The 26,853-nt window shown below is 35.7% G+C and overlaps 1 protein-coding gene across 1 annotated transcript in view; it reads right to left on the bottom strand.

Moving 5' to 3' along the window:
* LOC150108168 (CYFIP-related Rac1 interactor B-like) overlaps positions 1–23,428 on the bottom strand; it is a 184,850-nt gene extending 161,422 nt beyond the window's left edge. The window contains exon 1 of the mRNA XM_090415625.1: positions 23,369–23,428. The gene's annotated coding sequence lies outside the window, so the exon portion shown is untranslated. The remainder of the gene's footprint in view (positions 1–23,368) is intronic.
* Positions 23,429–26,853: the final 3,425 nt, after the last annotated feature.

Here is a 26,853-nt window from a genome sequence, read left to right as displayed (position 1 = left end):
GATTTTTCTCTTATAGGGTGTTGCATGATTTAAATGGATTACCATTGGATGTTGTGAGTGCAAGTAATGTGAATGAATTCAAGAATAAGTATGATAACTGGTGCATCTAGTATGTAGCCTCCCTCAACAAGTCCCTGAAGGTCTCTCTCTTAATAATAATAATAATATCCATTCCTACTTGCTCCAAATTATGTAATAGTTTTCCATATTCTGTTAGACCTTTGGAAAGTATAGCAGTATAGCCATTTCCCTTATTTAATTCTGCTGTCACTATTATAAAATGTGAGCAAATTACTAAAGCAGAACATACCTTTTACAAAGCTGTGCTGCCCCTGTTGAGTATCCTACTCCTATCCACCATTCCTAGATTTTACCTTTAACACATTTTTTTTCAATACTTGATCTACCACTCCTGGGATATTAACTGGTCCATAATTTGCTTGGTACAATTAAAACTAAACAAATTCAAGAATATTTAAATGGCACTGATGAAGAGTTATTGCATAATTTGATTAATAATGGTTTCTGTATTCATTAACAATTTAAGTTTTGTATAGCTGAATTCTATAATACAGTAATAAAATGCATACACAACAATGGATTCATCCTATCGATAATTTCATTCTATGTCCATTCATCTTGTATGACATCCTTACAAGTTTAGATATTACCTCTCTCTCTTTATGCCAACAGATCCATTGTGGAGGTGTTCAGCCTTATGAAAAACATAGGACTGTTTAAGAAGTGCCTTCAGTCAGACATTTTTAAATGGAATAATTCACTTCACAAGTAACTTTCTGGACTTGCCATGGGATATCCTTTATCCCATACTTCAGCTGAGCTCTTCATGGAAAATGTCATGAACATTCTTGACTGAGCTAACCCAAAGCCTTCTAAAGTGGCAGAGATATGATGATGACATCTTTATAGTCTGGATATATATATATGCGGTATCTTATTTAAACAGATACCGCATTCCCTCTCTCAATTCCTTCCATCTGAAAATTCAATCTACATTACAATTCGCTTGCTGTTGTAATCACAAAAAAAACAGGAGACTTTACTGAACATTTTCTGAAAGTCCTCTCCATGCTCGATGCTTCTTTATGCCCCATTTCTTCCTATCATCCCTCTCAAAAATCAGGAATATTAATCAAAAAAAAAAAAAATGTGATCTCCACATTTTAAAAGATGAAAATAGGCTAAAGAAGTTCAATTTCTTTTTCCTTACAGATATTCCAACACTGTTTAAAGGATGCTATATTTTAATATCCCCCCCCCCATGCCATTTACAAAGATTCTACTTCCATCTCATCACTGACCTCCTAAGGAGTCATTAATATCAGGGATGTTTACAAAAATATCCAAACTGACCATAGCCTTCTTAGATCTCTGAAAGATTGCTACTCTTATAAACATCTGGATCTGTAGAGAATTTTGTGCTCTTGTGGTCTACCTAACACAAGTCAAACAGAAATTTTGAAATAAAGATAAAATTGTAACAGCTCAGAAGAAAAGAAAAACTAGGCTTGGAAATCATTCTTCTACAGCAAGTAACATCACTGATTGCCTGTACTAAGGCAAGTGATGCAAAGTATCCCATAATGCAAAGCACACCCTCTTTGGAGTGTGCTGGGATACTAAGGGATTATGGAATATTAAGGCAAATGATGGAAGTCATTAGCCTCTATATACAAGTAGCCCATTTGTGAAGAGACTTCACACACAATCACTGTTTGCTTACACTTGTATAATGGATTAAAGGAAGAATATAATTTCTTGGCTTCTTTAATTTATTGTCTAACCAATGAAAAAGCTTTCAACATCTATCTCTGATCAAGAGTATTTCAATAATAAGGTGATACACCTTTTCAATACAAATACCAAATAATATCCTAAAAGCTATCACAAGTATATATGAAAATAATCGAATAGAAATAAGATTAAATCAAGAGCTATCATATATGAGAGAGATAAACTAAGGGTCCGACAGGGATATCCCCTCTCAGCAGCTCTTTTTAATATTTACTTAAATGAAATAATAATAAAATGGAATAAAAATTTACATCAAGGAATTAAACTTTCTTCTACAGTGAACTTAAACACTCTCCTTTTTGCTGGCGACCAAATAATAATTACAAATTCTGAAGATAACTTACAGAAAGCTATTTTAGATCTAAATGAGATAGCCAAAGATTATGGTATGATAATATCGACAGAAAAATCAAAAACTATGGCCTTTAAAGGACAAGATCCAGCAAGAACTAAAATAGTAATAGAAGGCCATCCCTGGAAGTTACGAAAGGAAACTGTGAACAAGAGGGTGAGAAGTGGTTTCTTTGCATGGAGGGTGCTTGAACCATGGAATGCATTACCTGATGGAGTGGTGAGAGCGAGAACAGTCAATGAGTTCAAGGAGTGGTATGATAGACTTTGTGTTTCTTAGGAAGGACCTCCCACGATGAGTCTTTTGACTCCATGGAGGCCTGAATAATAATAATAATAATAATAATAATAATAATAACAACAAGATCTTAGAACAGGTGAATTCATTTAACTACCTAGGATGTATGATCACATATGAAAATGAAAAAGATATAAACATAAAAATTGCAAAAAAATATTTAAAAATAACAGGTGTAATTAACTCTATATTTAAACCTAACCTAGTTCAAAAACAAACCAGATTAAAAGTATACAATATATTAGCCCTACCAGTCTTAATGAATGGAAGTGAAATCTGGACAATAAAACAAGAAAGACAAACAAAGATTAATAACAGCAAAAATAAAGTTTATGAGAAAAACTGCAAAGTATACCCTATTTGATTACAAAAGAAACGAAGAAATTATGAAAGAATTAAACCAAGAACCAGTAATAGAAAAAATTAAAAAATATAAACATAAATAAATGGAACACATTCAAAGAATGAAAACAGAAAGATTACCAAAACAAGCGTTAAAGTACAAGCCATCAGGAAAAAGAAAACTAGGACGTCCTCTTAAACGATTCAACGATGACTTCTAAAGCTAGTACAGGCCATCCTAGGCCTAAATCCTTGATACGCATGATGATGATGACGTTTTCAATACTTGCATATGGGAAATATAGGACTTCTGCATTACTCTTCTGGGCAGTGTGACCACCACTAGTACTTTCATACTAGATCTAGTACTTTTCATAAATGTTTAGTGTTCTAGTACGTTCACCAACAGATCTAGTACTTTCTTTCTTCTGAATAATAACAACAACAACATGAGAGTTAGACATGTGAGTTTAATATTTTTCTCTTCTCCCACCTCTCCATATGTCACATTCAGTGACACAAGCATGGTTTCTCTTTTTATCCTCCCCCTCTCACACAGTTCAGTAGCCTTCTCTCCCTCCCCTGATCCCATACTCACGCAATTCGACTGGCATTAGCCAATGAAAATATATTTTTCACTATTCAAACACTGTTCAAAAACATGGAAAAATTAAACATTTTAATGAGTAACCACCTTTTATTGTAATTAAACCCCATTATGCAAAAATTTTGCTCCACATTTAAAACTTAAATTAAAAATTAAAACTTTACATTTAGCACACAACAATGTAATTGCTAAATGCTGCAACTGCATTCTTATACACATCTTTTAATATAGCTATTAGTTTTCTATCAATTCCATAGGATTCTAGCACTGCTAATATCATTGTACTGTATGGATCTGAAACGTAGGTGATAAATAAAGAATCAAGAAAAAGAATTTTGGCATTTGAAAAAAATTGTTACAGGATGATTCTAAAAATAGGATGGATACAAAAATTATGAAGAGCTCTATCAGAATTATACAACCAAAGAAGAAAAATCTAATGTAGAAGATTATAAAACGGAAGTTGCAATTATTTGGACACATCTGCAGAATGAGTGAGGAACGGAAGATAAAGGCATTGTTACACAATGATATCTTAAGAATGTAAAATTCTCAGTTATCATGGTGTAACATGAAGAATAAATAAAATAAATTAAAAACCCTGCATAAAAAGATAACAGTTGAATTAATTAAAAGGAAAAGAAAGATTCTTGCATCCAATAAAATATATAAAATATAAAGATTTTGTTAAACTAACTAACAAAAGAAAGAATATATTAATATGTGATTTAAATAAGAAGAGTTAAATAAATAAGACAGAAAAGGATTAGTCATAAAAGATGGTATGTAAGAGGCTAGAGATTAAGTTATTAAGTAAGTTCATAGAAAATTTTTGGAAAGGGGATTAAATTAGAGGCTAGCAAAGGAAAACAACTGACTATCGCTCAGGGCCGATTCCTGGATTGAGACATCGTTATGGGCTCGCCGATCAAAGGACGTTTGGCAGAAAAACGCCACCCTAATTGGTCGGTGAAGTAAAAACAAGTAGGGGGCGGAGAAAAGAAGTTAAGAAAAGTGCCGTTAGGAGAACAGGTATAAAAGGGTTGGAAACCCCCCAACAAGGCTTTTTTGGTTTTGGTTTTGATACTGTTCCAGGTGAGTCCTTCGCGAGCTCTTTTGTAGGGATTTCACGGTGTTTTCCTGAGTGGCAAGATAGGGGTTATATCTCCACGCCACAACACGGAAACGAAAGTGAGCAGAATTAAGGTTCCGTATTTCCTATGTGAGAAGCAAAGAATGCCATATAGTCAAGGAAAAGAAAGCATATTCTTTATGTTTCGACTTCAGTGACAACTACGAAAAACGGAGAGCTGTAGAGATATCAATATCCACGTGGCGAGTTGCACAACCGATATATATAGATGATACAGAGTGTGTCTAAGCATAGTCCAACCCAAAAGAGGAACATAGGAGAAGCAGATTATCGGTGAGGTTATATCAAGATAGTTCAATCAGAAGATCCACATGAAAATCCCAAGAAAGAAAGGTACTGTAAAATATATCTAATGTTAACTAAAATTTGTCCGTGATAAGTATCATTATTCTAATCCGGAACTGTTAAAGTGACCAAGGAAAATTTATACTAGGACTTTAGTATCTGACAGAATATATTAAAAGTAAGCTGGCTAGTGTTAATGTTATGTGAAAAATTAAGTGTCCTGAGAATTTTGCATGTCTATTGTAATGTATTGGAAAGTTAAAATGTCATAGTTATGTATTAGTGCAGAAAAAGGTTTAGTTAATCTACTTAAGTTTGAATAGTCAAATAGTGTGAATTAATCTTATTTGTCCATGTCAAGTGAATTTATGTGTTGAATTGTTGTGGCGGCATGATCGTAATACTCATTATAGAATCATAGCCTAATTACTTGTATTAAGCTAATGTTAGTTTGTAAGTATTTAGTTTAGCATTAAATTGAGTAATCACAAAAAATTGATTTGTACCATGTTAAGGAATTTAATAAACCTTTGTTCAATGATAAAAGAGTTGTCTGAAAAATTGCTGTCCAATGCACCACTTCAAAAATACGAACCTAATCACGCGGGAAACTAATGTTAAGAAACGAGATAGTGTCACGACTGCAACATAGTTACACTTTCAGACATATTTGAGTTCTTTCTCCTTGTTTTTGTATATAATATCTTAAACTAAATATCCTAAAAGGTGCAGTATAAATACAAATATTAGGGGTACTAAGGGGAGAAATAACTTAAGTATTAGTAAGATTTCTGGTGATATCTCGTGCGTAGATAATAGAAGAACATAGATAAGAGAAAATTATAAAACAGGATAAAATTCATAGAATGGGACATAACATAAATGGCGCAGTCGGCAGGATATAAAGTATAAGAAAGTTAATAGAATAGAATAAGAAGAATAGGTCACAACAGCATTCGTGTTTGGTATTATGGACAGTGTAAACAGAAGAGATAGGCCATACAGAGAATGGATAGATGACATAAAGGACTGGTGTGGAATGGGTGTACAGAAACTGTGACAATGTACACTGAACAAAGAAAGGTGGAAGATAGTGAAAGAGGCATCAGACACCAACAGGTAGTGAGCCCATGGTTCATGATGATGATGATTCAAACACTTCTCGCATGTTAAAAGTCATTACATGAATGAAAACTAGTGGAAAAATTAAATATTATTAAATAATAAATTTAAATAATTAAATAATAATAAATTTTAATATGAGTAACCACCTATTTATTGATGCACAGCACAATTTGGACCCCCATTATGTAAAAATTTTGCTCTACATTTAAAACTCCACTACTCAGATGTTAAAAAATTTCAGACTTCAACAATGAGATATAATCGATGTTGTACAAATTTCAATTCATTGCTTGTAGTCGCAGTTTGATTTGAAGTAGGTGTCTGTTCAGTACAGTGGGTTTGAAGTCCAGTGTTTTTATTGATTTTATTAGCAAACTGTAAAGTCTTGAGGTGTGGGATCCATCGATGGGAGGATGCATACTTGATTCGAGGAGCTGTACTGGAGGAGGTAGGGGAGATAAGAGATCTTGGGGTGATGATTGATAGAAAACTGAAATTCAAGGAGCATATTGCAAAGGCAGTGAGGGTAACTCAGAGGATTGCTGCAATACTGAGAAGGACACTGACCTGAAGAGATAAAAGAGTTATCATTCCGTTGTATGAGGCCCTGATCAGACCACACTTAGACTATTGTTCTCAGATTTGGTCCCCAGGATTTGAAGGGGATAAATTGACTGTGAAAAGGGTACAGAGGTGGATAACAAAGATGGTTTCAGGACTGTACAATATGAGTTATGAGGATCGACTGAGGGAACGTGGACTGCAGAGTTTGGTGGATAGAAGAAGGAGAGGTGATATGATCGAGACTTTTAAACTGTTGAGAGGCAGTTACAGGGTAGACTTTGGAGAGTTCTTTCACTTGGTGGAACGGTGGGAAGGAGCGATGACAAGGGGCCATCCCTGGAGGTTACGAAAGGAGGCTGTGCACAGGAGGGTGAGGAGTGGTTTCTTTGCGTGGAGGGTGGTTGAACCTTGGAATGAATTGCCTGAGAGAGTGGTTGGAGCGGGAACGGTCAATGAGTTCAAGAAGTGGTATGATAAACTTTGTGTTTCCTAAAAATGTCCTCCACAATGAGTCTTTTGACTCCATGGAGGCCTGGATAATAATAATAATAAAAAAACTTGTTCAGTTCTTCATTAAAAATATTATTATTTAGATTTTCCTTTTAAACATAGACAAGTGGCAAGAAAAACTTTCTAAATTTAAATTTGATTCTAAATCTCAGGGGAAAAAAAAGCAACTGAAAGAATATTTTCAGCAGTAACAATAAATAAGAAAATAAGAAATCGACTACAAACTCCCTTGATGAATGGACTCCTTTTGACAAAAGAAAAATTGAAAGATTCATCAGCTACAGATTTTACTATTTCTGAAGATTTAATTAATTTAGCAAAATAAGGTAGTAATATTAAAATGCCCTAAATAGAGTGAAACGAAAACAAATAAAAATTTAGTACTTTTTTTTTTCTTCAGATTTTAGTATTTTTTCCTGCATAAGTTAGATATTTTTGCTGGGTGGTCACCTTTCTTCTGGGTCTGGCTATCACTGATGACATTTTTAAAACGTTTGTCTTTGAGCTTACTTGCCTACTGGGGAGTAGAAAGGCACTGCTGAGTTTCCTGTGCTGGACTGAGTTTAGTGGTGATCATTTAAGGTCATTCTATGAGATTTAGAGTGATCTTGTAGATCGTTCAGCATTTGGATAGGTGTACCCACACATATCTCAATAAAGGTCAAAACAGGTCTGGGTGATAGCCCTTCCCATAATGCACAGTATTACAAATCTCCAAAAGGGAATGTGCTTTACATTATGGGATACTAAGGCAAGTAATGTGAAGTCATTAGCTTTCACATACAAGTTTCCCAATTCCTGAAATTACTTCAGACGCAATCTTTGTTTGCTTACACTTGAATAAAGGATTAAATCAAGAATATCATTTTTCTTGGCATCTTTATTGTTTTGTGTGTAGGGGTGTGTACGGGCCATGCTGTAATATTTACCAATAAATACATAAATAACGTATTTCTCAAACACAAAATCAACAGAGGAAAACTGTCGAAGACACATGCCGACTGCCAAGGAAGTTTGCTGCTGAATGCACTGTTACCACTGCGCATAATGCATTGTTGCTAAATAGAAATCTTTTTACTTTAAGCTCATATGCATCTTGTTCGAAAGTACAGTAGTAAATGTTATTTATTCCCTTATGGGATTACGGATGTATCTTCGAGCAGACATAAGTCATAAGGGATGACTGTACATGTCAAAATGGAAGTATGACCTACATTATGGGATATTACAGCAATTTATCTGTCTCCATATACAACCACAGCTGTGAAGATACTTCACATGTTAACTTCAGCTGTTCACAGTTGAGTAAATGAATTATATAAGAATATTATATCATATCTAGTATAAATTACTTCGTAACAATGCAAAAACTTTCTACATCTATCTCTAATCCATAGTACTTTAATAATTGGAATATACACCAATTAAATATAGGTTATACACAGATCTCCAGACCTTCCTTCAGTGGAGCAAGGATAACATGGTCACTTCAGTGCCATCAAAATGCAGTCCTATCTTTTTCTTGCAAAAGGGATCTCAGCTCACCTTCTCTTTATCTTCAGTAATACACACACATCAGTAGACAGGATCAGATCTATCTTCTTGACTGACACTAACCTGGCTTCTACTGGCATAAACACATCACATCAACACTTCCTTGGAAGCATTTTTTTTTCCACTCAAGAAGCTATTTTACACCCATACAGTTAATAACCCTGTATAAATCTCAAATCCACCCATTATTAGAATACATTTTACTACATTTGGGGTGATGCACCTAAAATTCTTGATGCTGTCTGGAGGGGGGAGAAACAGCAATTAAGCTAATACATGACCCTTTCCTCACAGGCTAACTTCAACCTCTTTCTCACAAATGAAATGTTTCAGCTCTGTGCCTATTCTACAGGCTCCATGGTCACTGCTCCAGGGAACTGACCAACCATCATTCCTCCATTTATTTTTAGGCCAGATAAAACAACAGCAACAGCCGCCGAACATCCCTTTTCAGTACAACTACGAACGCATCAGACATTTATTCCATCAACCTCTGTCCTCTGGAACTGCCTTCCTCATAATGTGTTCTTAACAACTTCAACCACCAGATCTTTAAGAAAAATTTCAGTAGATTTCTTTCTTAATCCTTATCTGCACCTCATACATGGCACTGATGTGCTAGAGGTTCTTGTACCACTCGTGTGGAATAAATATAAAAAACCCGAGTTTGCTACTTATATATGGAAAATGTGATTTCTGCATTGATTTCACTTTCGTTTCTCTATGGGTCTAGTTCCCACTGATAAAATCTCAATGAAGGTTACATTTTCTCTCAGTAATCATTCTTCCCATAATGCATAGCAATATACATATACCGGCCACTGAATTGGAAACTTTAATTTAATGTTGCGTTGGACTTCGTTTAGTGACTGTCAAAACCGATCCTCTTGAATTCCCTATACATAGTGTGGTGAGATATGGGTCAGGACCAGCCTTCATTAAATACTTTAGTCAATTTTCAGTCAATTAAATACTTCAGTCAAAATGGCAATCTGATTCCTGAGATTGTTCTTGCGACCATGGCTACACCTCTTAGACAAGCAATGTAGGTTATTCCACTGAATAAACATCCAAGATATCTCTCCTTTTGAGAAACGAGTCAACTCTGCTGTTTTCAAAATTGTGACACCAGCCAGACAGGCACCTAAAATGAGCCCTTATTGAACTCTGAACAATCCTTTCTTTTTCCCATTGTGATCAACATCACTAATAATCTGATTATTTAAGCATTCTTAAATAGTTGCCTAGAACACATATGGATGCATGTGACCAAGTATTTTGTATATGCACTGTGTAAGTGACATTTATGTACATCTGCATACAGGTTTCTAATTCAGTGGCCAGTATGTGCATGTCAAAAAAAAGGAAGCTTGATTTGTAATATGGAATACCAGGGCAATTTACACATTTGAGGAACTTAAAAACAAGAGCAGCAGTCCTGCAACATCCCTGTTCAGTACAATTCAAAAAAAAAACACTTCAAACATTTACAAGGGTGGTCTGAAAAGTTCTTGGCTTAAGAATGAAAACACAAATTTATAATTTCAAAATTATTTTTATTTTTTAACATAATCTTCCTTAAGACTAATACATTTCTTCCAGCGATGCTCCAGTGCCATTATCCCGTCTCTCTAGTGGTTCTCAGTAAGATTTGCAAAATACCCTCTCTACAGCTGCAATCACTTCTTGATTCAAAGAAAAACACTGACCAGCAGGGAAGAGTCTTAGTTCTGGGAAGAGATAGAAGTCAGAGGGAGCCAAATCTGGGGAATAGGGTGGATGTTCCAACAATTCATCATTCAGATCCCTTAATTTTCCCATTGCCAAAACACCTTTGTGAGCAGGTGCATTTTCCTGATGAAAGATGATGAAAAGACCAGAAGAAAAAACTTCTGCAAACCAGGTCTTTTCTCATGAATTTTTTTCGTCTAGTCTGGTTAAAAGATTGGAATAATATTTTCCGGTTATCGTTTTACCCTTTTCAAGATAATTAATAAACAAAATGCCTTTAGCATCCCAAAACACAGATGCCATGACCTTTCCTGGTGATGGAACCAACTTTGTCTTCTTTGGTGCTGAGCAACCAGCTTCTGTCTACTGTTTTGACTGCTGTTTGGATTCTGGTGTGTAATGGTGAATCTAAGTCTCATCCATAGTAATAAATTGACACACAAAATCAGTTTTATTCTGTTAAAATGCTCCAAGCACTGTTCAGAGATTTTCATGCGAGTGCGTTTTTGATCTGCTGTGGGCACGCGCGGCACTCATCTTGCGCAAAGCTTTTTCATTTGCAATTCTTCATGCAAAATATATCCTACACGTTCTTTTGAAATGCCTATAGTCTCAGCAATTTCACGCACTTTGACTCGCCGGTCATCCAATACCATATTGTGCACTTGATCAATGATTTCTGGTGTTGTTACACTTTTTGGATGTCCTTCACATGGATCATCTTCAAGGCTCGTACAGATATGTTTAAACTCGGCAGCCCATTTCTTAATTGTCGAAAACGAAGGAGAAGAGTGCCCATAAACTTTTATGAACTTCAAATTAATTTCTTTTGGGGTTAAACCTTCTTTTACAAAGAATTTTATAACCGCACAATACTCAATTTTATCCATTTCAAGGGACACAGACAACACTTTTACTTCAGACAGCTGTATAAAACTACTTGATAGAGTGACTTACAATTTCACATGGATGCTTATGACAGATGTACCGACTTAGAAAAAAAAAATCTTACCGATAGTGTTGCCATCTATAGTTGAGGCTGAGAACTTTTCTGACCACTCTCATATTTGATGGGTCTGGTTCCCACTAATAAATCTCAATGAAGGTTGCTGTTGCTGTGGGTAATGATTCTTCCCATTATGCATGCCAATATGCACATACTGGCCACTGAATTTGAAATTTTAATTTAATACCATGTTGGAGCTCCTTTAGCAATTGCCAATAACGATCCTCTTCAACTCCCTGCGAATAGTTCAGTGAGATATGGGTTGGTTGACAGAAAGAAGGATTTGTATAAATCTGATGGACTGCTTCTAACTGGATTTGGTGTTAGGTGTCTAGAGAAAGTTTTGTTCACAAAGCATGCTGAAGCACAAATTCAGGAAAACTTAGGCAATTAAGGTGGATGCAGGTGAATGCGAGTGAAGGCACCTGTGAGGTTAGCAAGTGTGATAATGACCAACAAGTGTAGAATCTAGTCTCTCAAGCCAAAATATTGAACAGGATAGTCTATTCAGGAAGTAAACATGCTGGGGGCCTAAAGGAATACTGCAATTTCTATAAACTTATATACAGGAACAAGAGAGAGCAGTTTTTGGCATTAGTTAGTGCAATCTTAGCAAAAGTTATACGCAATCATGAATTTTGGTAAATTAACAGCAGATGATGTTATTACATAGGATGTGAAGGATTTAGTATTTTCAGAGAAGAGAGAAGATAGGATTAGGGATACTCTGATCGATGATAGCAAATGAACCACATCCAAAATTAATAGGAGATAGGCAGCAGGGGTAACTGTTCATTTGAAGCAGTTAGGTGTGAGATCAAGGCCAACAAGACAAAATATAAGGGTGGTTGCTGCTATAGGCCAGGGGGGGGGGATTCCATGGATGATTAGGAAGAAATGCATCAGCAAATTAATACAATGAGGGCAGGTCAAGTGATCATTATGGGTGACTATGGGCATATAGATTGGAGGGAAGAGAGATCACATTTCAGGAAGGAAATGGAATTTATTCACCTATTAGGAGATAATTACTTCAAGCAGCATGTGATGGAGGGAACTTGAGGTGGAAGAGTAATAGACCTGGTCATAGGAACGGAAATGCTATACATAACCAAGGAGACCATGTTGCCTCCAATTGGGGAAAGTGATGACCATGTAGACTGGACCCGGATAATTGCCAAAAATGAGGAATAGGCTTAGTTAAGGAGTATATGTGAAATTACAAGGCAGGTGATTATAACAAGCTTAGGGAGGAAGCTTGAAGCTATGCCATGACATAAAATTCTGCAAGGGATGGAAGTGGACATTAGTACTGCATGGGAAATAGTTAAGGGGCATCTAGAGGAAACTATATTAATTGTATACCTAAGGTAATGAGGGTTAATCAGGAAACAGTTAGATGGATGAGTGATATCATTAAGCATGAGCTTCAGAAAAAGAAAATGCTGTGGAAGATATATAAGGAGAAAGATGACCAGCAAACTCATGAACAGTACAAGGGTCAGGCAAGAAGGATGAACAATATTGTAACGTAGAAAACCAGATTACAAGAAGAAATTACCTCAGCAGGCTAAAGGAAGACCCAAAGAGTGCTTTTGAGTGGTAAGTAAAAGGAAGAATCGCTATGGAAGAATAACTTTAATGAGTACTGATGGTCATGAGGTGACAGAAGCAAATAAAATAGTTCAGTTATTAGGTGACCAGTGACCACTTTGCAAGAGTATATCATACAAGTGAAGTTAATGCCATTACATTTGTGACAGAGATTTATGATGGAACATAGGTGGATGAACTGGAGGTTGTTTGAATATTGCAGAATGTCAATGAGAATACAGTTGTGGGATTAGATGGGAAATCAGCTCACGTTTTGAGGGAAAATGTACAAGGGAACTAGAAATGCTTCTGACTAGGCTCTAAGTCCCAGTTCTGGTAGAGTTCCAAGGGAGTAGAAAGAGAGCAAAATAATTCCCTTGCCATAAGGAAGGATCTTCTAAGATTGCAGCAGCAAATTATAAACAAATCAGTATCTTATCTCAGGACTGAGATAAGATACTGATTAGTCTATAATTGGCCAATGATGGAAAAACTGATCCAAACTTAAAACTGGTTTGAACAGTCTTGTATACTACTAGTTTGGTGTTTTGGCTAATTTCTCTCTTATTCCATATAAAATAATTCAACTGGCTACCCACCATAGCAGCATTTCTTATTCTGTTGTCTATTTTCAGAATTAACCTGCCATCTTCATCAGCCTGGTCAAAGATTATTAGGATCTCTGAGACGTGGCTGACGGAGGATGATATAATAACAGGAATTGAAGTAGCAGGATACAGCATTTCTCGGCAGGATAGGAAAGGAAAACGTAGTGGTGAAGTACTGCTTATGATAAGTGATGACTTATGTCCTCTAATAGTGGAGGCTTTGGAAGACAGTGACACTAATGGTTTTGAAAACATATGGTGTGAGGTAGAAGTGGCCAAGACAGGATATTTAGCATGGTGTTGCCACAAACCAAGGAGCACAGAGGGCGGGGAGCAGGAGATGTTTAGGCAGTTGAGCTTGGCAAGTGCAAGAAGAATGATTGTTATGGGAAATTTTTAACTACAGCAGTATAAGCCAAGAAGAGGAACATGGATGTAGTAATAAGGGGATGGAATTTCTAGAATTCTTGAGGGACAAATGTCTTAGACAACATGTAATAGAGGGAACAAGAGGCTCATGAGTTTTGGATTTTGTCATAGCATCAGAAGAAATGATAATAAGTGAGATGACATCTCTCCCCAGGTGGAGAGAGAGTGACCATGTGGTTTTGACTTGGAAGATGAACAGACATACAGGTGTATCAAAGAAAAGGGAACGTATGTGGAATTATAAGGCAGGTAATTATAACAGTCGTAGGTAACAACCAGGGACAGTTCCATGGAGAGCAGAAATGGAAAGCGAGGATATCATAAGCTTGGGAAAATGTTAAGGAATATTTGTTAGCAGCAATAGTAAGCTGTATTCCACAAGTGAAGAAGAGGACACAATTTGGTGTAAAGTGGGTGAAAAACAATATCAAACAGGAACTATAGTAGAAAAAGAGATTATGGAAGACATATAAGGAGAGGGGTGGAAGACAGATACACAAAGAATATAAGATGCAGGCCAGGAGAGTGATTAGTATGGTGAGGAAGGCAAAACTGGAATATGAAGAGATTGGCACTAAGATCCAAAGAAAATCCTAGGGAATTTTTTAGCTATGTGGCCAGCAGGAGGAGAAATGATTGTGGAAGAATGACATTGTAGAATAAAAATGGGAATAGAGACACTGATGCTGAGGACATAGTGGAGTTGTTCAATGAGCACTTTATTGGAGTATTTCATCCTGGAGAAGAAGGTTTTAATACTAGAGGGATAGGGCAGGTTCAGGGTTTAGAGGTGCAAGAGGAGAGTGGAGTGTGTTCCCAATACCGAGTACTCAGGGTATCAGTAAAGCTATAGGACATGATGGTATTTCACCATGGGTTTTGAGAGAATGTGCTAAAGAACTGACAGCTCCATTCTTCAAAAAAAGTCTGGCTGCAGAAAAGGTACCCAAGGAATGGAAGGAAGGTAAGATAGTGCAGCTGCACAAGGGCAGTAGAAGACTAGAGGTGTCTAATTATAGGCAAGTTTATGTGTCATCAGTAGTTGTTAAGGTCTTGGAGAAATTAGTTAAGGACAGTATACAACATTGGGAAGATGAGGGTAATGTTATCTGTGAGAGTCAACATGAATTTGTGAAGGGCTGCTTTTGTTTAAGCAATATGTTAGCCTTTTATAATAAAGGTACAAGAGTAGTTGATGAGGGAAAGGCATATACTGCCATTTTTTTGGATTTTGCAAAGGCGTTTGACAGGGTGCCACATGATAAGCTGATATTTAAGTTGCAACAACCCAATTCATGGGTTTAAATGTCAGGTTAATCAAATGGATTCAGGATATCAGTCTGATAGGTATCAGAGAGTTGTGTATGGTGGGGCAATATCAAGGAAGCAGAAGGTTACAAGTGGGGTTCCACAGGGTTCAGTACTGGGAACTGTGGAACCCCACTTGTAACCGATCTTCCCTAAAGAGTCACGCGGTACTTCCAAAACACAAAGGAATTGCCTCAGGAGAGAGCCAAAACCAAAGTGGCAAAGTTCTTGAAATCTATCTTCTCATAGAGCTTTAGGAATATTTATTTTTTTTTGCTGCGCCACCTAAAACAGTCAGATTAAGTAAAGTTATCTTAACCAAGAAGTGATTTCAAGACGTACACAAGTGACTATTGATGTGCAGTCATGACCCACAATGTAGCCTATTCTTCCCCGCTCAGATTCGAACCTTTTACAAGTGGTGCATCGGATTCTAGAACTCAGACACTTAGGTTTAAAAATAGCAAAGGTTTATTAAGCATATTAACACATTTTCAATACAATTAACATTCATACTAAATTCCAATACTAATCAGACAAGATTGCATGTATCCTTAATGAAACAAGAGTATCAAAAACAGCATTCCTAATAAATCATTCACAAAGATGGTTATTCCAGAGTAATAATTTTTCATTAAACATTCATTATATTACTAATTATATGAAGAGCCAAAGGCTTCATATAATTAGTAATATAAGTATTAGTAACATGAGTGGACTATGAGTTGCCCTGGTGTTGCACTATCCAGGCATTTGCTTACGCTTGGACTCACCAAACTTTATATAGTTTCTATATTCAGCATGAAACTCTTTGAGTTTCTTATTCGGCTATGAAACAATATGGGATATAATATCCCTTAACTTAAACATTCGTTGTATATCTCGTTACTCAGACTAATTGATCTCAGCTTTCTCTAAAGCATACACATTAAATTAACCTGTATATGAGCTGACTCACTGTACTTTCTAATGTTAACATGCTACAGTCCTGCTCTAAATAATTAAACAAAGTCCTCGATCCTTAATGTCTCTTAATTTCATTTAGCTTAACACCATAGAAAGTTACACACATAGCATAGACAAAGGAAATTTTAACGCTACCATACACTAAGGCTTTTCACACTTTTTCTTTAATTTGGACTGCCTTCCTTTGGTTGATCTTCCTTCATGTTCACTTAGACAGTGAGGTACCTTGGATTCTCCGATCATTCTGTGATTTCACACGATTCTGGCATGACTGACTTGGTCCAGGCATAACTGTGGCATTGGGCAATTTCTCCTTCATGATGTCTGCTACCTAGACGCCGAGTGTTTCCAAGGACTGTGGATACATGAGCAGAGATGTACTCCATCATATGATCAGGAGCTTATAATATCGCCAGCACTTGGACGGCATTTCCTGCTATCGCTCACCAGACTCTGAACATAGCCTACCGCTGTTCCTAGTCCAAGCACTTCGGGACAGAGCCGCTCCTCCATGCAAATTTCTACCTGCTAGACGACCTCCGACCACCAGCCAAGGGAAGAAAAAATTTACGAGAGTGAGAGGGGGGGTTCCTAACCCTTTTATTTCTATCTCCCCTACCGGTAATCACTGTAACCTTCGTAACTCACCCAATACGTAGCACTTCACCGTGGGTCTCACTTCATACCGTTTGCTTCCGATTTTCTTCAGACCACGCTCCGCCACGTGCCGTGATCACACGACTGCCTGAGGCCACCTCTCTTTCTGTTGGCGTGCCTTTGCCCTTTGAACTTTTGTTCACAATATTTTATGCAAGTCATTCCTCAGACAAGTATTACAAATTTTAGTAAATCTTTGTTCAATTTATACAGTATTAACGGCCTTGCACAACAAAAAAAATTATTTCCTCTAACAACTTACAATCTCTTTTCTTTATGCTAAAATAATTTTATATTATATCACATGTATATAGCATATACTTAGAAGCAAGCATTTTCCTACATAAAAATTTGTATCTTATTTTTCTATCTGTTAAAAACGATGATAGATGTGGAATTCTTTAAGATTCCCATTCATCAAGGTTTAACACTGTATTGTTCAACCTTTATATCAATGACATTGTCAATGGATTGCAAGGGGATATTCAGTTGTTTGCAGACGATATGAAGCTGGGAAGGGTTATCAGTAATAGTGTAGATGTGGCAGCCCTACAAGAGGATTTGAATAAACTGGGCAAATGAATGGGGGGGGGGGTAATGCAGCAAAATGTAAAGTCTTGAAGTTTGGGATCCATCGATGGGAAGATGCATACTAGATTGGAGGAGCTATACTAAAGGAAGTAGGGGAGACAAGAAATCGGGGTGATGATTGATAGAAAACTGAAATTCAGGGAGCATGTTGCAAAGGTGGTGAAAGTAACCGCAATACTGAGAAGGACGCTGACCTGCAGAGATAAAAGAGTTATCATTCTGTTGTATAAGACCCTGATCAGACCACACTTAGATTATTGTTTTAAATTTGGTCCCCAGGATTTGAAGGGAATAAATTAACTGTGAAAAGGGTACAGAAGTAGATAACAAAGATGGTTTCAGGACTGTACAATATGAGTTATGAGGATCGACTGAGGGAATGTGGGCTGCAGAGTTTGGTAAATAGAAGGAGAAGTGATATGATCGAGACTTTTAAACTGTTGAGAGGCAGTTACAGGGTAGACATGGGAAGTTCTTTCACTTGGTGGAACGGCAGGAAGGAGTGATGACAAGGGGCCATCCCTCGAAGTTATGAAAGGAAGCTGTGAGCAAAAGAGTGAGGAGTGGTTTCTTTGCATGGAGGGTGGTTGAACAGTGGACTGCATTGCCTGAGAGGGAGAGAGTGGTTAGAGCAAGAACGATCAATGAGTTCGAGTGGTATGATAGACTTTATGTTTCCTATGAAGGACTTCCCATGATGAGTCTTTTGACTCCAAGGAGACCTTAATAATAATAATAATTTTATGAATCTGAGAGCTGGGCCAGAATCAAAGCAGTTGACCAAACACTGGAGACCACAAATAAGACAGTATTAAAAAAAATAATAATAATAAATAATAAAATAGAGTGCATGTCATCAATGGCTAAATCATATTAAATAAGATATCAGAAAGGAAACTGAAATTCTTAGCATTCAGGAAAGTGTGAGCATACCCAATCTCACTTAAAGAGAAAGGGAGAGAAAAGATTAGCCAAGCAGGTGTTTAGTGCAGGATAGAAAAAAGATCCAAACGAAGCCCAAGATAGAGGTGGACGGAAGCAGTAAGAAGCTCCGTTGAAGTATGAAATATATCTGACAATAATAGAGTTCTTACAGATAGTACACTAATTTGGAGAAAAATTGTCAACAGAAGGCTAGTAATAACATGAACTTTTCATGTAGCTATCATAATATCATATTATTTGCACACCCCTCAAAAGTACATATCAGGAATCTGACTAACACGATGATTTGTTGCTAAGCTGCATCATTTCACAGTTTGTATGTCGTGCTTTCCTGACCTGGAGAAAGCCTTCGACAGTTCTTGACTGAAAGAATGAAACATTCCAAATCGTAAAAAACAGTAAAAGTAGATTTGGAACATTTCTAGACAGAAGGCTCATGCGTAATCTTAACAACTGCCAAGAAGTTCAAATAGAAACAACCAATGGCAAGGATGCGTAAAGGTGCAAGACACAGATATTCTTTTCTCCAATACTGTTTAATCTCTACATTGAGGAAACTATAAATAAATTAAGAGAACTAATAAAAGAAGCATTAAGAGAAATGGAATTGAAATTAACTGGCTATGATGTACTGATGATATGACAGTTATTGCTGATAATGAGGACAAAATGAAATCCGCCCCAACAAGGATGGAAGAAATTTTCACAGAGTATAGCCTAAAAGTAAATTATAAGAAAACTAAACTGGTAATCACAAGCAAAGTGAATCCCATGAAAATGATAACAACCTAACACAACAGGTAACTTACTTTAAATGCCTTGATAATCGCATCACAGAAGATGAATGAAGCCAATCAGATAAAAAAAAATAATAATAAATAAGCCTGGCCAAAAAGGCATTCTACTATAAAAGTAACAGTTTTATTGGTAAAGGACTTGTCAATCGACTAAAAAAAGAGCCTAATGAAAACATATATATGGGACATAGCATTACATAGTTGTAAGACTTGAACAAAACAAGACACCAAAAAGATGGAGACATTTGAAATTTGGTGCTGGAGAAGGATGGGGAGGATTGGTTGGATAGAAAGGAAGATCAATGATAAAGTTCTAAACATGGTCAAAAAAGAGCAGTCACTAATGAACCCCATCAATAAGAGAAGAAAAAGTCTAATCAGACACCATCTGAGGCATGATGAATTGCTTACAGAAATAATGGAGAGGACTGTAGAAGTAAAAAGTCAAGAGAAAGATCAAGCATTTCCTATATAAACAATAATAATAAGTGGAACTAAAAGCCATTAAGAAATAAAAAGGAGAGCAAGGGATTGGACATAATGACATACTGCCAGCCACCAAAAAATATTTGGAATGATGCACCTGAGAAGAAGAGAAATGGAGCTATCTATGCAATCAACTATTTGACAAAACTATAACTATAGACATCATCACATATAACAATAATCATCAACAGGTATTTCCTTTCTTGATGTACACATCCAGAACAAACAAGATGGCTCCATTTTCACTTCTATTTAACAAAAACCAACTTTTTCAGGTCGTTATATCCATAATACATCAGCTCACCATCCATCTCAAAAATTATGGCATCATAAAATCTTCAGTATCCAGAGCACACAAGATTTGTTCTTCTGAAGAATTCCTAAAACAAGAATTGGAAATTATCAAAAAAAAAACAGCCTTACTAAAGGATATAATCCAATAACAACCCAAAAAATAATTAACCACTCTTCTACAAATCAACACAGACAAGAAGAAGTCCGCAGGACTCCTATTCCATATATTAAAGGCATCTCTGAACATGTGGCAAAAATTATAAGAAAATATCAACTCATTGCTACCTACAAACCCATCGACCAAATTCACAACTTGCTACCTTCTCCAAGACACCGATGATGTTACCTGGTGTATGTGAAGTACCATGTTCATGTAACTTGTCTTGCTATGGACAAACAGGAAGATCTATAAATAAACGTATCTCTAAACATCAAGACCACATCTGCCTTATCAAACCTCACAAATTTGGACTTGCACAACATGGAATTGAAAATGCTAACCACAGGATCCAATGGCAAAATGCCAAGTTACTACATAGATCCATGTATAAACATGAACAGTTATATAAAGAAAGTGCTGAAGCCTTACTTCATAGACATAATCTTAATCAATATGACTGTCTTACTATTCCAAAAGTTTGGGAAATTGTTATCCTCAATTGTATTCAATAATTTATCTGCTATATTTTAATTTAATTTAAGTAATTTTAATTTCAACCAAGTAGTTTTTCATCCATGAACACGAGATTGCATACATAGAGGGATTCCAATTTAAGCATGTGCACTACTGTTTTTTGAATTCAATTCCTAATGTTGTTCATTAGTTGTACTGAATATGTCTTATGATTACATAAAATGAAATATTTACATAATAAAAAAGTTATTTACTGTGGCATATTATTATTGTTATTCTATGGTTATGGATACCCCACAGGTTTCACTATATAAAAAATAAAATTAAATAAATAAAAAAATATTAGACAAAAGTGAGTATTACATTTGTGGATGTTGAGTATACCCCAATACACCTAGAATGGTTTGACATGATAAGACATTGGCTTTTTGGTAATTTTTTGGGGGGAGGCGATGATGTAACTTTATAAATAATGTATGAACTTTTTTACTTTTGAGATCTGGTAGGATCCCAATCTTGAAAGTTTTTTTTTTTTTTTCACTTGGTTATACTATAAATTAAAGATACCAAGAAATTATATTCTTAGTTTCATCCTTTATCCAAGTGTAAGCAAACAAAGTTTATACGTGAAGTCACTTCACAACTGGGCTACTTGTATATAGAGGCTAATGACTTCACATCAGTTGCCTTAGTATCCCATAATGCAATGCAGATATCCTTACAGACATGTATAATGCTATGCATTATAGGAAGAGCCATAACCCCGACCAGTTTTAACCTTTCTTGAGGTCTCATCAGTGGGAACCAGATCCAGAAGTGATACCAAGTAATGCAGAAGTCATATTTCTATATCGGATTATAATACTGTTGGTTTCATCATCATGGACTGAAAGGCCTTTCCAAGATTACTCCAAAGATGTCTGTCAATGTTCTCCTTTCCCAAGTCACCCATGCAAATTTGATGATAACATCAATTCACCATGATTTAGGTCAGTGTCATGGTCATTTTTCCTCTCATGGAATCCAATCCAGTACTTCTTTTGTCCATCATTGATCTTGTCTTCGAGCAATTATACATTACTATATTATATTATTATAAATTATAATTTTGTTGCCATATAAGTTTTTAGTACTATTTCTTTAGGTAAAATATTACTCTTTGGGTGGGGAGGGGATGAATTTGGTCAGAATTTCAGCCACATCTAAATGCATGTAATTAACCAGTGTTGTTGATAGACCACAGATACCACATTCCACAGCATCCATTAGTTCCATAACTAATATTTTTTTAGGAATGACGGAAAAATTATGACTTTGACTAAGCATGCTGACTGAATCTTCTGAGAGTGTCTGTGAGGGGTAGATTCCATAAAACATGATCTAACCACAGCTGTGGTTGGGAGGTACTTACCTGTTGGAGAGCTTAATATTTTTTAAATAACAATTCTTAAGATTTTCAAATTCTTTAATCGCTGCAGTTTCAGAGATGATAACAGAGAACTAACCTCAGTTCTGGATTCAGGATTTCAGAAAGTTCTTATTGTAATGCAGTGATGAGAGTATCTGTTCTCAGATTAATACTAAGTTAGCCCACATGTAAATACATTTTCACTTTTCCTGAATGAAACTTCTATTTGAATCTTACACAGTTAGAAATAGTATTAGTGTTCTAGCATGTTTATAGGAATGCAAGCCAACTAAGTTGTCAATCAGTTTGTGTTTAATGTATTTCACTCAGTCTTAAACAAGTAACATACCTGAGTCTGATCTCTGATACTACTAATGAGTGACCTAATAACAGTTTCAGTTTGTATAATGAATCCCCCTTACTGTTTTGAACTGTTTCCTATATTTTAAATACCAAAGGGTGGTATAAAGAACAACTGATACATGAAGAGATCTCATAGACAAGCTTTGGTTGAGAAGAAAATCCCACTGCTGTCCAGGTTTGTCTGTGAGATCTCTCTCTTTATACATAACTGATTATATAAATAATCAATATATATATATATATATATAAAGAGTGATTGTATATAAAGAGAATTTTCATTACAGTATATTCTGCATGTTTAAATGTATAAAGTTAAGATATAAATGAAGATGGAGTCTAATTTTGTTTTAATGTTTTAGAAGAATGCATGATTTAGAATTAATTCAAAACTGTAATCACACCAACATATCTACTTTCAAATTCTCACTGTAGGTAATGCATATTTATATATATATATATATATATATATATATATATATATATATATATAATGTGTATTACCTACAGTATATACATAAAATGAGCATTGGAAGTTTAAAATGAATAACTTGTTTGGTTACCCATAATGCCTTGGTCTCTATGGTAACTGAATAACAAACTGATAATAATAAAAGGACGTCGTTTATATATATATATTTTTTATTTTATTTATTTATTTTTTTTTTGAACTTGAAAAATAAATAAATTGCCACTCAATTTTGAAGTCATTCGTTATTTCGAATCTTTCATGAACAACAAAACTGTTACAATCAAGCTGACAACATACTTAAGACAGAAAACAAATGGAAATCTTCAATCCTGATATGCTGTCTTAACTCAAATAGTAAGGTTAATTTATAATAGATTCTACTGTTACAGTGGGATCTATTATAAATATATGAACTCCACCCACGACCTTTAAGAAAAAGCGATAATTTCTTGGATCGTTTTACTTAAATGAATTCATACCTGTGATGTCCAATTGTTATTATGTGTTTCTAACTAATGATGAATCTCACATTTTGGAAGAAATAAAAATTAAGAGATTCTTGGCAGAGAACATCATTTAATAGTCATAAACTATACTGTAAAGATAACCTGTCACGTTTCGAGACGTCAAAGTAAATACACAAAGTCACTTATCTAAAAACAAAAACACGCCAGCCAACTATGACAGATAATATAAACTTATATAGCAGGATAATTTTCGAAGTCGATATTTCTTCATTTTATTAATGCATTCATTCATTTTCTTAAGAAACACAACACTAGTCTGAAATCGTAGCCATCGAAGGCAACTCTGTCACTGAAGCCCCACCTTGTTCATATTGAAGAGATAAAAATAAACACATAATTTTACATTTTGAAACGTTTAGGGAAGTAATGGGCAAATGTTTAACACATATATACAATAAATTTTTTATCTAATCGCAAGAGAACTTTTTTTAAAAAACAAACAATTTTTTTAGTCATATGTTAAATGCAATGATATTCTAAATATCTAAAGTTATATTTGAGTTCCTTGTTCGGCTCTGAAACAATGTGGGATGTAATAATCACTTAATTTAAATAATTAAGCAATGATATTCAATATCCTAATTTAAAGGAAAGTATCGTTGTCGTTCGTTAGTCAACCAGTGATCTTGAACATTTAGATTTTATTAAATTTTACCTGTGGTGTAGAAAAACGATTTAGCTACTGTAATTGAGACATAATTGTATATGAATTGTGGAGGACTATATTTACCTTGTATTGATTAATTTTAAGAAAAACAGGATAAAGAAATAAATAGAAGAATCACACAAGGAAGCAAAGCTTTCTGGTTGTATAAAGATTACTTGTTAGGAGATGTACCTATATGCAGGGCCGACGAAAGCGGGCATGCAGTGCATGCGGGCGCCACTACGAAGGGGGAGCCGGGGTACTTGTCATAAGTTCATTTTTAAGAAACAAATTTTTTGTAGAAAGTATTTTACCTTGGGTATAATAAATGTTAAAGATACCAAGCTATTTTAAACTTGGTTTTACTCCATTTCCCAAGTAAGCAAACAGACAAACAAGTCAAGTTTGCGCCTGCAAGTGTTACAAGTCTAGCTGACCCTGCACATAGTGCAAGACCAAGACAACTCGTGGTAAAAGTAGAATAAGCTCTGATCACTAATCTTAATATTTACTCATAATGCAAAGCACATCTCCTGGAGATTTATGATGCTTTGTATTAAAGGCAAGGGGCCATTACCCAGACCAGTTTCGACGTTTATCGAGGTCTCATCAGTGGGAGCCAGGCTAGAAATACCCAAGGTAAAATACTTTCTACATTTATATCTCCTCCTGAGATTTTTATTTAATATGGTTATAACACCTTATGGTAACGTGTTCTGGCAAAATACTTATAAGCTCTGTATTACTAAAATCTTGGTATTTCTAGCCTGGCTCCCACTGATGAGACCTCAATAAAGGTCGAAACCGGTCTGGGTAATGGCCCCTTGCCTTTAATACAAAGCATCATACATCTCCTCCAGGAGATGTGCTTTGCATTATGGGTAAATATTAAGATTAGTGATCAGAGCTTATTCTACTTTTACCATGAGTTCTCTTGGTCTTGCACTATGTACAGGGTCAGCTAGACTTGCGACACTTGCAGGTGCAAACTTGACTTGTTTGTCTGTTTGCTTACTTGGGAAATGGAGTAAAACCAGGTTTAAAATAGCTTGGTTTAACCAGGTTTAAAAACAAAAAATTCTTAGAATGATCATTATTAAAAAATAAGGCCGGATACACCGAATAAAAATTTTAAAAAAATTGCATATGGCCAGCTGTTTACAATTTTGCAGCGAGAGCAGGCTAAATGCTTGCCTCCAGAATCTAAAGTGAAACGGTGAACGGTTTTTATGCACAGAAATGAATTTCCGTACAAAACATTTGTTGCTATGTAACCAGTCATATGGTACTGTAAAAACTCGATTGTAGCTTAAATATTCCAAAGCACATTACATTCGATTGTTTACTTAGCTTAAGTCCCATGTGAATATTGTAAAAATAAACTTTGTTTGTTTCTGTATAATTTGTTTTAGATGTTATTGTAAATAACATCTAAAACAATATGTTATGAATATGTTAGAGTGTTAACACTCTAACATATAAGAATATGTTAGAGTGTTAAAAACAAAGGCAATGTTTATATCGCCGAAGCAGCATGTAATTGATCTGCATGGCGGCATTAGAAAGATTGTTATTAAAATTTGTTTGTAAGAAAGGCTTGCAGGCTCTAAGTGTAAACATCTGCTAAGTCAGTCAGAAAGGTTCAAACAACTTTCCGATGGCCGGCAACTTACAATTAAAAGAAAGCGGAGAAGAACAAAAAGGTTTGCTGAACTTGAAATTAAGATGAAAGACTCATACTGATTCTTTGGGGGTTGCCAAACTTCATGCAAAGTCTCAGAGGAGGTATAATAAAAAGAGACTGAAGCAAACAGAAGGGCCTGCACGGATCTAGAGATTGCTGTAGAAGTAGAGGGGCCCGGTTCCAGACGCTGTTAAAGAGGAGGCAACTCGGTTCCAGACATTGCTAAAGCTGCCCGGTCCTAGTTGCCGAAGAGAGACAGAGCTGCTCGGTTCCACACATCGTCAGAGAGCATCCCAGATCCAGAAGTTGGTTGAGAGAGGAGTTTTCCGCTTCCAGAAAGGAGCTTCTCGGTTCGAGCCGTCGCCAGAGAGAAACGACTTCTAGGCCACAGACAGGGCTTTCAAATTGCCGAAAGGAGAATTCCGAAACGCCGTAGAAGAGAAAAGTTTCCAGTCCAGAGAGATCCTGATTGACAGTTGAAAACAGTTTCGTTTTTCTTGGAGGCGGCATTTTCAATTTCTTAGAGGCGGCAATTCAAGCTACTTGAGACGGCAGTCGTCCAGGCATTTTCGGCGAGCCCAAGTTGAGGAGAAAAGCCGAGGCAAATTTCCGAAGTACCTTCGCTCGTAAGTTTTTCTTTTCGCCGTGGGAGAATAACATTTTTCCGCCACTGTACGAGTCCCGCTACATTCCCAATTGATATAGCCGAAGCCAAAATTCCAGATGAAGATCTGTGATGAAAGAATTCCATAGACCTTTTAGTGAAAGACTTTTGACTAATTGTGAGATACAGAGCCTTTGTAAGTTCAAAACTTTTATATAATTCCTCTTATAGTTGTATTAGAAAGACTTTTAAGATATACTGTATGTTTCATGTTTAATAAGGTTAAGAAGTGTCCTTAAGAGAATCAATTGGCATGTTAGAAGTTTACGTTAAATTACGTAAATTCAAAAAGTGAATCGTTAATTTACGATTCACTTTTTGAAATTTTAATAAAGAAACTCAGCATGAAGCACAAACATTATGCTAAAATAAAGGACTACAAATTTATTTGTTCTCTTATAATTTGGCATGATTTACTTAACAGAATAAAGCCTGTGAGCAAA

The sequence above is a fragment of the Typopeltis vanoorti genome, chromosome 3, assembly GCF_054136105.1.
Source record: "Typopeltis vanoorti isolate ZY-2024b chromosome 3, IOZ_Tvanoo_1.0, whole genome shotgun sequence".
NCBI lineage: Eukaryota > Metazoa > Arthropoda > Arachnida > Uropygi > Thelyphonidae > Typopeltis > Typopeltis vanoorti.
Note: the sequence above shows the minus strand (reverse complement) of the source record. Positions and strands in the feature narration are given on the sequence as shown.